At 32.0% G+C, this 10773-nt stretch overlaps 1 pseudogene; it reads right to left on the bottom strand.

Annotated features, from left to right (window-relative positions):
- Positions 1 to 10428: 10428 nt before the first annotated feature.
- On the bottom strand, positions 10429 to 10495 carry LOC149531680 (small nucleolar RNA SNORD36; annotated as a pseudogene).
- Positions 10496 to 10773: the final 278 nt, after the last annotated feature.

Raw genomic sequence — 10773 nt, 5'->3', positions numbered from 1 at the left:
GCTTCTCTACAATTTTTTGAGGCGTAGCGAATTAGCATCAGTGTCTAGGTAGGCACTCATGATTATTTCACATATTTTACTACGCTCTTTCTCTTTCTATCTTCATCGTGTTTGTTATGCGTGTTTGAATAATTCTCTATGAATGAATCTTCAATTTTGTAATTTAGAATTCGGGCATGCATATTGTTTCATCTAGTTATGGAAATTAAAAATATTATAGAAATCTTTCCTTAGTAGAATTAAGATTTTGAAATTGATTCGGGTTTGGGTTCGAATTAAAATAGAATCTTATTATTATTCATTAGTTTTATATGATTTATTAACTAGTCTAATTAAATTAAATTTAATTAAGATTAGTTAATAGTAGAAGAAGTGTAATTAATTATTAGTCAATTTAAGTAAATGGATTTTTAAATGAGGGAAAATTAAAAAAAAAATTAATAAGTGTTTAGTGGAATTAAATAATTGAATTATTAATGAAATTGATTTTACTTAAAATCAATGAAGATTATTTTAAATAAATGATTGTCCTTGAAGTGTTTTAAGGAAGTTGTAAACTAATTATTTGAAGGTTGATAAGTATTATTCTAATAATTTGAATATTGGGAGACGAGCCTCTAGGAATTGTTGATGACATTGATTTTGAGAAAGAATGCAAATAATTTAGATAAGTAATTATCTTCTGATTGTTTTAGAAAATTATTTTAAAATAATGGAGGGATAATTCTATATTTTATTCGAAAAGATATATGAGTTGACTTGGAGATTAAATGAAGAATCTATAGTGCCTGCCCCTAGTTTACATTTTCGAGCTACATTTCTGATATCATTGCCAAACTCTTTTAGGCCAATTTATGTTTGATGATTAGTATTATTATTTTAGAGATTATCAGATGATGTTTACACTCAATTTATTATATGATGAGATTACTTGGTACTCTATATTTCATGCATGTATGATGATTATTCAATGGTTTCAGTTATCGATGATGATTAGTTAGATGATTTATTATTCCATGTGCTTCTTATGGATAATTACCCCATACTGCATGTGTATGGTGTGCGTGCTGTTTTATTTATGTATGGTGTTTTTGATATGGTTAAGGAAGGGAGTTGTAGTCACCTGCTAGTCGGGATCTACACGATGCACCACTTCCTGCCATTTTCTGTTTAGCTTAGAATATTGTGTTTGTACATGCGTGGATTTTATGCAGGTTGCAGGTACCGGGTATCGACTTCCCTAAATTGTCAGGATGAGCGTACCCTATCGCACTGTCTCAATGGTAAGGGAGGGGAGATAAACTCTTAAGTCCAAATCCTAAACCCTTTAGCCAATTGTCCTAATTGATAATTAGGATAAGTATCTGAGTTAAGTACCCTCCGAATGCATCAAATGATGTAATTTCGTGATTATAACCCTTTTTGTTTGATTTGGTATGTATTTTTCTATGATGGGTTTTCGTATGTTGCTTTATGAGTCCTTGGTGTATTTTTCTATTAATTAAGTCTAATTAAAAAGACTAATTAATGATTTAATTTAATAAAGAATTATTATGATATCTTTATATTTAATTAATTAATTAATTAAATAAAATAATTAAAGTTGGAGATTAAAGTTCAAAGATATATTTAGAACAGGATAATATTTATTTAATTTAATAATAATATATTTGGAGTTCATTTTTAAATAAATGCTAAATATTATTGTTATTTAAATTAATTAAATATGTTATCAATTAAGTTCTAAAATAAATTAAAAGTTGAAAGATATTAATTTATTAAGAATTCTAGATCTCATGATCTAAACATGAGTTAAATTTAAGAATTAAATTAAAAGATTAAATTATAAAAATTAATAATGTTACTTTAATTTCTTAAAAGTGCACATAAGATTTAAAGTAATAAATTAATTAAGAATTGAAGTCAAGTGAAATTTTAAATAAAGTTATTTAATAATTCAACTTAATGTGCATGAAAGTTGAATGCAAAAGAATAAGAAAAGATAATAAAAGTTAAATTGGAGTTAACTGAGTTGTGAAAAGAGTCTTCTCGGGTAAACGCACAATTAGTGCCCCGAATTGAGGAGAAATTGCTTATCACAACTTTGGGGGTTCATTTTTGACATAGACGAATTTGGACGGGAATTTTTGGGAGACAATTTTTGGAAGCAAATTTCAGAAGGCTGATACCAAGAAAGTTTTCCAGGGGAAGGTTATTGAGAGGAGCGAATTCGCATACAGTTCCTGGAGATTGCATAATAGCATTAGGATCAGGTAGGGTCTTGTGTTTTGACTATCCATTAAATATGCAATTATCCCTTCCTGTCTTCTTCGTGTCTGGGGTTTGTAGATCTAAATTCTCTGTTATGAAAGTTTTAACTGTTCAATATTGTGAATTTATTAATTGCTCTTCAATAATTTTTGTATCCATGGAGACTGGATGAATTATTAGAACCCTTATTTTCTTGATTTAGAAATTAACATTTAATTTAGTAGGGGTTTTGATTTTTTTTTTTTGAAATTGAAAAGTTCTAGAGAAAAATAAATAAATAAATAAATAAATAAATAAATAAATAAATATATATATATATATATATATTTATATATTATATATTTATCCTTTGGAAGAAATTGCTTTTATTAAAAATTAAACAAAATTAATTTTTAAAATAAAACTTGATTTATTTTATTTATATTAAAATAAAATAAAATTAAAAAAAATATTATAAAAAAAAAAACATATATATATTTATAGTGGGGGGGGGAGGGAATCACCCCGTACCCGCCCCCCACTGTCGCAGGCCGACAGTACCTGCATCGCAGGTACTGCGACGACAGGTACAGAGTAGTTGCCGCCGCAGGCCTGCGGCCAAGCCGACAGGCTATAAATGTTATTTGTATATAAAAAAAAATATATGAAACTTTGATTTCGATTTTGTTTTTTTTTTAAATTTATATAATTTTTAATTTATTAAAACAAATTTTATTTATTTAAAATTTTTAAATAATAAAATTATAATATATTTAATTTTATAATAGTTTAAACTTTATTAACATTTGATAAATAAATATTAAATGCATAGACATAGTTTGTAAATTTTTAATTTATTAATAATTTTGCTTAAATATTAATAAATTAACAATTAATGGTTAGATTAAAATAAGTAATTAGATCAAATGATTATTGATTAATTTAATTAAAAGTAGTTTAATTAAGTTAATTAATAATGAATTTTATTTGACTAAATTATAAATTTGGATATTGATTTAATGAAAGTTATTATAGAAAAGGGATAATCGTAAAGGGTAGTTGAGAAAACCTAGTTACTTGAATTTGACATTAAACTGAAACATAAACCTTATCTTAACTCAAACAATATACTTTCAGATCCAATCTCTGAGACTTTGATGTTGTCTTTGTACTTTGAATGTTTTGGGGTTGGTTTAGCATTGACCAGTTCAGGTTGTTACCAGAGGCTCGGGGTTGTGAATGTGATGTCATGATGATTTGGTCTCGATCTTTCTTAACTTGACCATGGTAATGTGATGAAGTTCTCTATGACATGTTTGTGTTACTATTTGTTGTTGCTTTTCAGTTTCCTTGTGTGAAGCTGAGGTGTATGTATATGAGAATACCTAACTTAGCCATTTTTGAGTCTCGATCAGTTATATTTGATAACCATTTCTGAGTCTCGATCAGTTATACTTGTATTACTTTCTGGTTGCTCATTAGATAACCATTGGATTTTGTGACTTATCATTGATGCCTTCAGTTGCTGATAGAGAACTGTCGTGATTACATGATTACTATTTGATGTTATCTGTTGCTCATGAAGAACTGATGTAATTTTGTGGATTATCTTTTATGATATTTTTCAGTTGCTCGTATAGGACTGAGATGGTTTTATTATGATTCTTTGATTTACGAGTTCATGAGCTAGGGTAGGTTATCTATGTGTAGAGTCAGGAAGTGGCTTGCAATGGGGGTCAGAGCCCTAAGAGGCTGCCTTGAGAAACTCATTGTAAGTCATTTTTTAATAAGTGAAAACATTTACACTAAATGAGAGAAAATGAACCTAACAAGATAATTGTATGTTCTCTCCCATGCCATGAGTGCTAGTACAGACTAGGATGGGGTAGAGAGAACGCTTGGTTACGACCTTGCATTCCATAGTATGCCTCGTCAGTACGAGAGGATACTAGTGGCCCCAGGATCGGTAAGGACTCGGGATTCCTAAGGGATTGCTCGGGTAACTTCTACGTGACTTTTGCGATGACACTTTCCCGCTTGCATATTAGGTTTCCTACATGTCTTGTGGTACCTCTGGGATTTAGATGTCGATCTTTTTAGGAACCCTTGAGTTAGCATACTTATAGGATTTCTTGGACTTAGAGAGTAATTTTGATTATAGGTTTTTGTTATCTTATTTGGGACTTGAGACTATCTCCTTAGTGTGGTGGGAGTGGACCATTTAGGTTCCACGCGGTCGGGTGGTAGTGCTTTTACTCTTACCATTGAGATCCGTTCCATGGTCACCGTGGTTGGAGATTTCGTGATTGGCATTTACCTACACTATGTTCTTGGATTAGTATTATGGATGGTTAGATTTTATTATAGATGTTGTATCATGTATGGTGAATAGTTTCATATATTTTTACTGTACTTTGTATCATGGATTTGAGGATGTTGTATCTTGATCTTTACATATGTATATTCTTTTAAGCCTTTCATACCCTGTGACATGTACAGTGGATGATTGAGCATTCCGAATTAATTTGCCAAGGAGCATTCGGAACAAATGTATATTATGGACATTGGAGTTTCTGATTATTCTTTTATATGTATGTGATAGTTGTTAGACTTAGAATTAATTAAATTTAAACGTGACTCAACGTCTTGGGATCTTTAAGAAATGTAACTTGCAATGTATGTTTGTCGATGATTACATGTTATTGCTTTCGCTACTATGTGTTTGATGTGTATGTCATACTTTCTTACTTTAAAAAAAAAAAATGTTTAGCAAACTTAGTGAAACTTTAGGTTAATTCTTTTGGATCCCTTGGTGGGGCGTTACAGAATCTTATACACTTGAAGTATACTTGAACGAAAACTGAAACCTCATATTTGGCTTAACCATGTGATTGTGAAAGAAAATTAAAATATGTGTTTGTATCTTGTTCTTTATGCTATCCATGTTTGGGGTTTGGGTGGTCCTAAAGTGTTGACCAATTAGGATGTCTGCCAGAGGCTTGGAGTTATGTGATTGTGATGTCATGCTGATTTGATCTCGATCTTTCTAAACCCAACCATGGTAATGTGATGGTATGCTCTATGAGATGTTTGTATTTACTGATTGTTATTGCTTTCCAGTCTTCTTGTGTGAAGCTAAGGTGTATGTATTTGATATACTTGACTTAACCATTTTTGAGTCCTCGATCAGTTATCCTTGGACTACTTTCCAGTCACCATGATGGGATTGAAGTGTTGATTTATTTCTTGATGTTGTTATGTTGTGACATGTTTTGACTTGACCATTTTGGAGTCTTCAATCAGTATTACTTTGAGATACTTTTCGTTTGCTCGTTGAGAACTGATGGATATTATGATTATTATTGGATGCTTTTCAGTTGCTCATGGATAACTGATGTGATTATTTTGATTATCTTTTGATACTTTCCAGTCGCTTGTTCAGGATTGAGGTGATTTTATGTGATTATGGGTTTGTGCTTTTATTGAACCTAGGGTAGGCTATCTACTTGTAGTGTCGAGAAGTGGCTTGCAATTGGGGTTGGGGCCCTACGTGGCTGCCAAGATAACTCATTGTAAGTTATTTAATAAGTGAAAACATTTACACTAAATGGGAATTAAAATGAACCTAATAAGACAATTGTATGTTCTCACCCATGCCTCGAGTGCTAGTACAAACTAGGATGGGAGTAGAGAGAATGCTTGGTTGCGACCTTGCATTTCATGGTATGCCTCGTCAGTATGAGAGGATATTAGTGGCCACATAGGGATCACTAGGGAGCAAGGGTCTATTGAGAGACTACCAAGGTAACTCTAGCGTGATTCATGCGATGACACTTTTTCACTTACATAGTAGGTTTCCTACATGTCTTTTTTGTGCCTTTGAGAATTAGATATTTTTTTATATTGGAACCTTTGAGTTAGTATACTTTTAAGATTCCTAAACTTAAAGAGTACTTGTGTTATGTGATTTATTATCTTGTGTTATGTGATTTGATATTATGTTTGAGACTTGACACTATCTCCTCCAGCTCTATCTTTGTTGGCATCTATCTTCATTCTGTTCATGGATCTCATGATGGATGTTATTTACTGGTACATTTCTTTATATTGATGAATAGCATGTGATAGATGATGTTATCTAATTTGTAGGATCATCTTATGGTTTATTCTAATATGTTAGATTTCTTTCTACATAAGTTGTAGTATGTCTTAGGAGTGACATTCCTACTATGATAATACTGATGATCTGTTTGGTGACTTGGGATGTTACATGTGGAGGGATGGCTAGGACCCACGATGGTCTAATGATGCTATTGATGCTTGGAAGGAACCACACACTTAGATTAGATGTGTTTTATGATGGATGGATATCTTTTACGATGGTTGTTATATCTTTATTGATGGATGGATGTATCATGTATGTTATTTGTTTCATTTACTTTATTGTACTTACATCATGGATTAGAATAGGATGGTGTACTTCATTTTCACACATGCATATTCTTTTAAGCCTTTTGTACCCTGTGTCATGTATAGTGGATGATTGAGCATTCTGAATTTGATTGCCAAGAGGCATTCAGAACAAATGTGTAATATGGATATTGGACTTTCTATTTATTCTTTCATGTGGATGTGGTAGTGGTTAGACTTAGTATTAATTAAATTAAATGTGACTCAACGTCTTGGGATCCTTAAGGAATGTAACTTGTTATGAATGTTTTTAGTTGCATGTATGTTATTACTTTTGCTACTATGTATTGATATGAATGGCTTATTTTTCTTGTTTAAAAAATAAATTTTTTGGAAAACTTAGTAAAATTTTAGGTTAATTCTTTTGGATCCCTTGGCGGGGTGTTACACTCACTTGATCACTTAGGTCTATGTTGATTTTTTAAGGAAAGGGAATGTTGGAGTGGGGCTAGAACTCTATGCTTTGGGGTTTGAAGTAAATTTGAAAAGGATATTCAAAAACCTAATTTTTTGGGGTCTTGTTTGAAACTTTACGAAGTTAGATCCAAAAAACCATTTCAAGGAGGCTAAAAGGGGCTCATGGGGCTACTAGGCCAATTTAGGGTTTGAGGATTTGTTCAAGCGTATGTTTCAAACCAGTGGTGTAGTCTATGGTAAATAGGTTCCCTAAGATCATTTAACATCTTAGAACCCTTGAGACAAACTTCTAGGGTGTTTTCCTAGTATTGACCTTGTTGTGGGAGATTGATGCAAAACCCATAAAGTGGGCAAGTTTGGTTCTTTTTCCTTGTATTCTTGGTGAATTTGGAGAGTGTGTTTCTTTGATCCATTAGAGTATCAGAGTGTTCTAAAACTTTGTAATAAGGTTGAATATTTGATAGCTAGTTGGTTGATTTCAAGAGTGGGAAGCCCATTTGAAGCTTCTTAGTTATGTTCTCTACATCAGGTGGTATTAGAGCCACTAAATATCTTTTGGGAAAGAAAAAATGGCAGAAGGAGAAGATATCCCTTTGAGGATAACCAACATTGAGTTAGCAAAAATAGTGAAATTAAAAATGGCTGAGAGCAAGGCAATCAGAGAGGAAAATAGAGCAATGAGAAGAGAAATTGATAAGTTGAAAGGACAAGTATGGAGAGGAGGCCATTAGGATTCTAAAGAAGAAGAAGAAGGAGATAACTTTCCTAATATGTCTAAATATTAGACGATCATGGTAGCAACCCTACAAAGGGTAGGAAGAAAAGACAAATGAGATTTACCTATGTTTAATGGAAAGTTGGAACCTGAGGCATGCATGGAATGCTTGGAGGCTCTTGAAAACCATTTTGAAGTAGAGGAGACACCTGCAAATTAAAGGGTGAAATTAGAAAAATTTAAGTTGAAGGGAACAACCCTAAGTTGGTTGAATTTTCTCCAAAATGAAAGGGTAGAAGATGAGAAGCAACCCATTTCCACATGGAACAGGATGATGACAAAAATCATGAAGCAACTTGTTCCTAAGGACTATGAAGTGATGCTCCACAAAAGGTTGCATAACCTCAAGCAAAAGGACATGGATGTAAGTGCTTATACTCAATAATTTCATACTTTGACTCTTAGAGCTAAGTTGTATGTAAATGAAAAGAAAAAGATTGCATGATATATTACTAGGCTTAGATATAATATACAAGATGAACTAACCTTGGTGACAGTAGAATCAATCCAAAAATATTATCAACTTGCTCTCAGGATTGAGGAGCAACAAAAAAGAAAAAGTGAAAAAATTAGTAGAGGAAGAGGGAACTGTTTTAGAAGAAGAGGTAGATTTCAAGGAAGAGGAAACTACCCAATAAACCAAGGGGAAGCTAGCAATAGTCAAGGGGCTGAGAATGATAGAAGCAGCATAGGTTCCTTTAGAGGAAGGAGACCTAATCAAAATGGCAGATTTGGTAGAAGGGGAACAAGTGCTTTCACAGGAAGGTGTTATGATTGTAATCAAGTGGGTCACCAATATTTTAAGTGTTTAGAGAAGCAAGGATCAATGATAAGCCCCAGTGAAAGAAGAATTATTCTATTGCAAGATGAGGATGTACAAAGTACAAGTTCTCATGCCAAGATAGCAGACCCAAATATAGGAGAGTGTCTTATGCTGAAAAAAACTCTCTTAAAGGTACCCACTAATAAGGAGCCTGTAATGCCATGCTCAGGAAATCAAAAGAAATAAACCTAATATGTTACAAAGTTTACTAAACTATTTTATTTTAAAGTTTAAACAAAATCAAAGTAACAATAATGCAGAAGAAATATATGTATACATATCAAATACTCATAAGCAATTACAAATATAGTTTCAATTCTCAAGGGTTCCTTTATGCCGAGTCACATTTAAGAAAGTTTTATTAATAAGTTTAAGTCTAAATTACAATATCCATAATCATAAAATGAATAAACACATAAATAATCATATAAGAAAATGCAAAAGTATAACTAATAATATGAAAGTGCATCTAATGAATAATATCCACTGCACATGTCATAAGATATGTGAAAATAGATACAATTACATCAATATACAATACAATATTCCATAGGATCTCAAAACACATGATACATAGATATGTCAAATAAATAGAAGTCTTCAAGATAAGAGGAAAAGTGATAATAGTACCACTGTATCAAAGAGCATCTAACATCTGTCAATTTGAGGGGGACCCAAATGATAAGAATACACTATCTCCCAACCATGTGGTCACCTAATTAGGCTCCCACTCCCACTGTGTAAGAAATATAATGTATGATCCACACACATATAATCAATTCATAAAATAATCCTAGACAAAGAATCTTTATAGCCAGAACTACTACAAAGGTGACACAAACTACTCAAGAAGAAGAGATAATCAAAATCAAAGGGACACTCATTCCAATAATAACATCTCATACCAAGTCAACATACAAATACCATGACAAAAAATATGCAACCACCTCGAAATCAATGTCAAACATCACAAGCACAATGACCAAAAAAATAACAACTGTCATCGATAAAAGTAAACTACCTATCACTAACTCCAACAATAAAAACACCACCAATGAATAATTGATCATTCATTAATAGAAGTCAACTGTCAACAATAACTGACATCCAATCAATGAGTAACAACTCACAATAAATACATAATCAAAATTAATATCCAACAAGTACACCACTAGAGGTAAATATAAAAAAATCAGGAAGGAGACTCAGGCTACATACTATGGAGTGTCATCACATGAGCCAACTTTAATGTTACCTTGGTAGTCTCTCAGTACGTCAGCCCCCTAGTGACTCTATGCAGAACTAGAATACCCTCTTATGGTGATGAGAAAACTAGTCATACCTCTCAAGGTATCATCTTCATCTCATCCTTAGTCTTTACAAGCACACAAAGCATGGACAAAGAAAAATCTTGAACTTATCTTTTTAATGTATCTTAAGGAAATGTGCTAAGCAAGATATTTTAATTACTATATTATCACTTATTACATAACTTACAATGAGTTACCCTGGTAGTCACTTTGGGCCCCAACCCCCATTGCAAACCACTCTCATAGACATGCACTTAGACTACTTTCCCAAAAATCACAAATCACAATAGTGTCCTATACCATAAGAGTAATATCGATTGAATTTGGTTCTTTAACGGGCAACCCAAAAAATAACATTGGTTCTTGAAATCCAAGTTCTCATAAATGCTCAATAGTATAAAGCTCATAAAACATAAATCTCAATTCAAATCATAAAGTTCATCATGGCATCTAGTCAAATAATCATAAAAGAAATCTCAAAAACACCTCTAGTTCACATCTTAACTTGACCAACTAAACAACCCACAAAGAAAAACTATTAAGAAAATAAACATCACAAGACTATAAATAAAATCTTAAAAAACACATAGTTATTAGCCACATGATTTAATTCTACCAATTTCTCTTGTTTAATTTGAGTCATAAGGATGTGTTTAGAAATAAAGTAATAATATACATGTTAATATAAATTGTTATGCTAATATACTTATTCAAAACAATAAGTATTT

The sequence above is a fragment of the Cupressus sempervirens genome, chromosome 11, assembly GCF_028749045.1.
Source record: "Cupressus sempervirens isolate cs-2001-9-10 chromosome 11, ASM2874904v1, whole genome shotgun sequence".
NCBI classification, from domain to species: Eukaryota; Viridiplantae; Streptophyta; class Pinopsida; order Cupressales; family Cupressaceae; genus Cupressus; species Cupressus sempervirens.
This window is presented reverse-complemented; position numbering and strand designations above follow the sequence as displayed.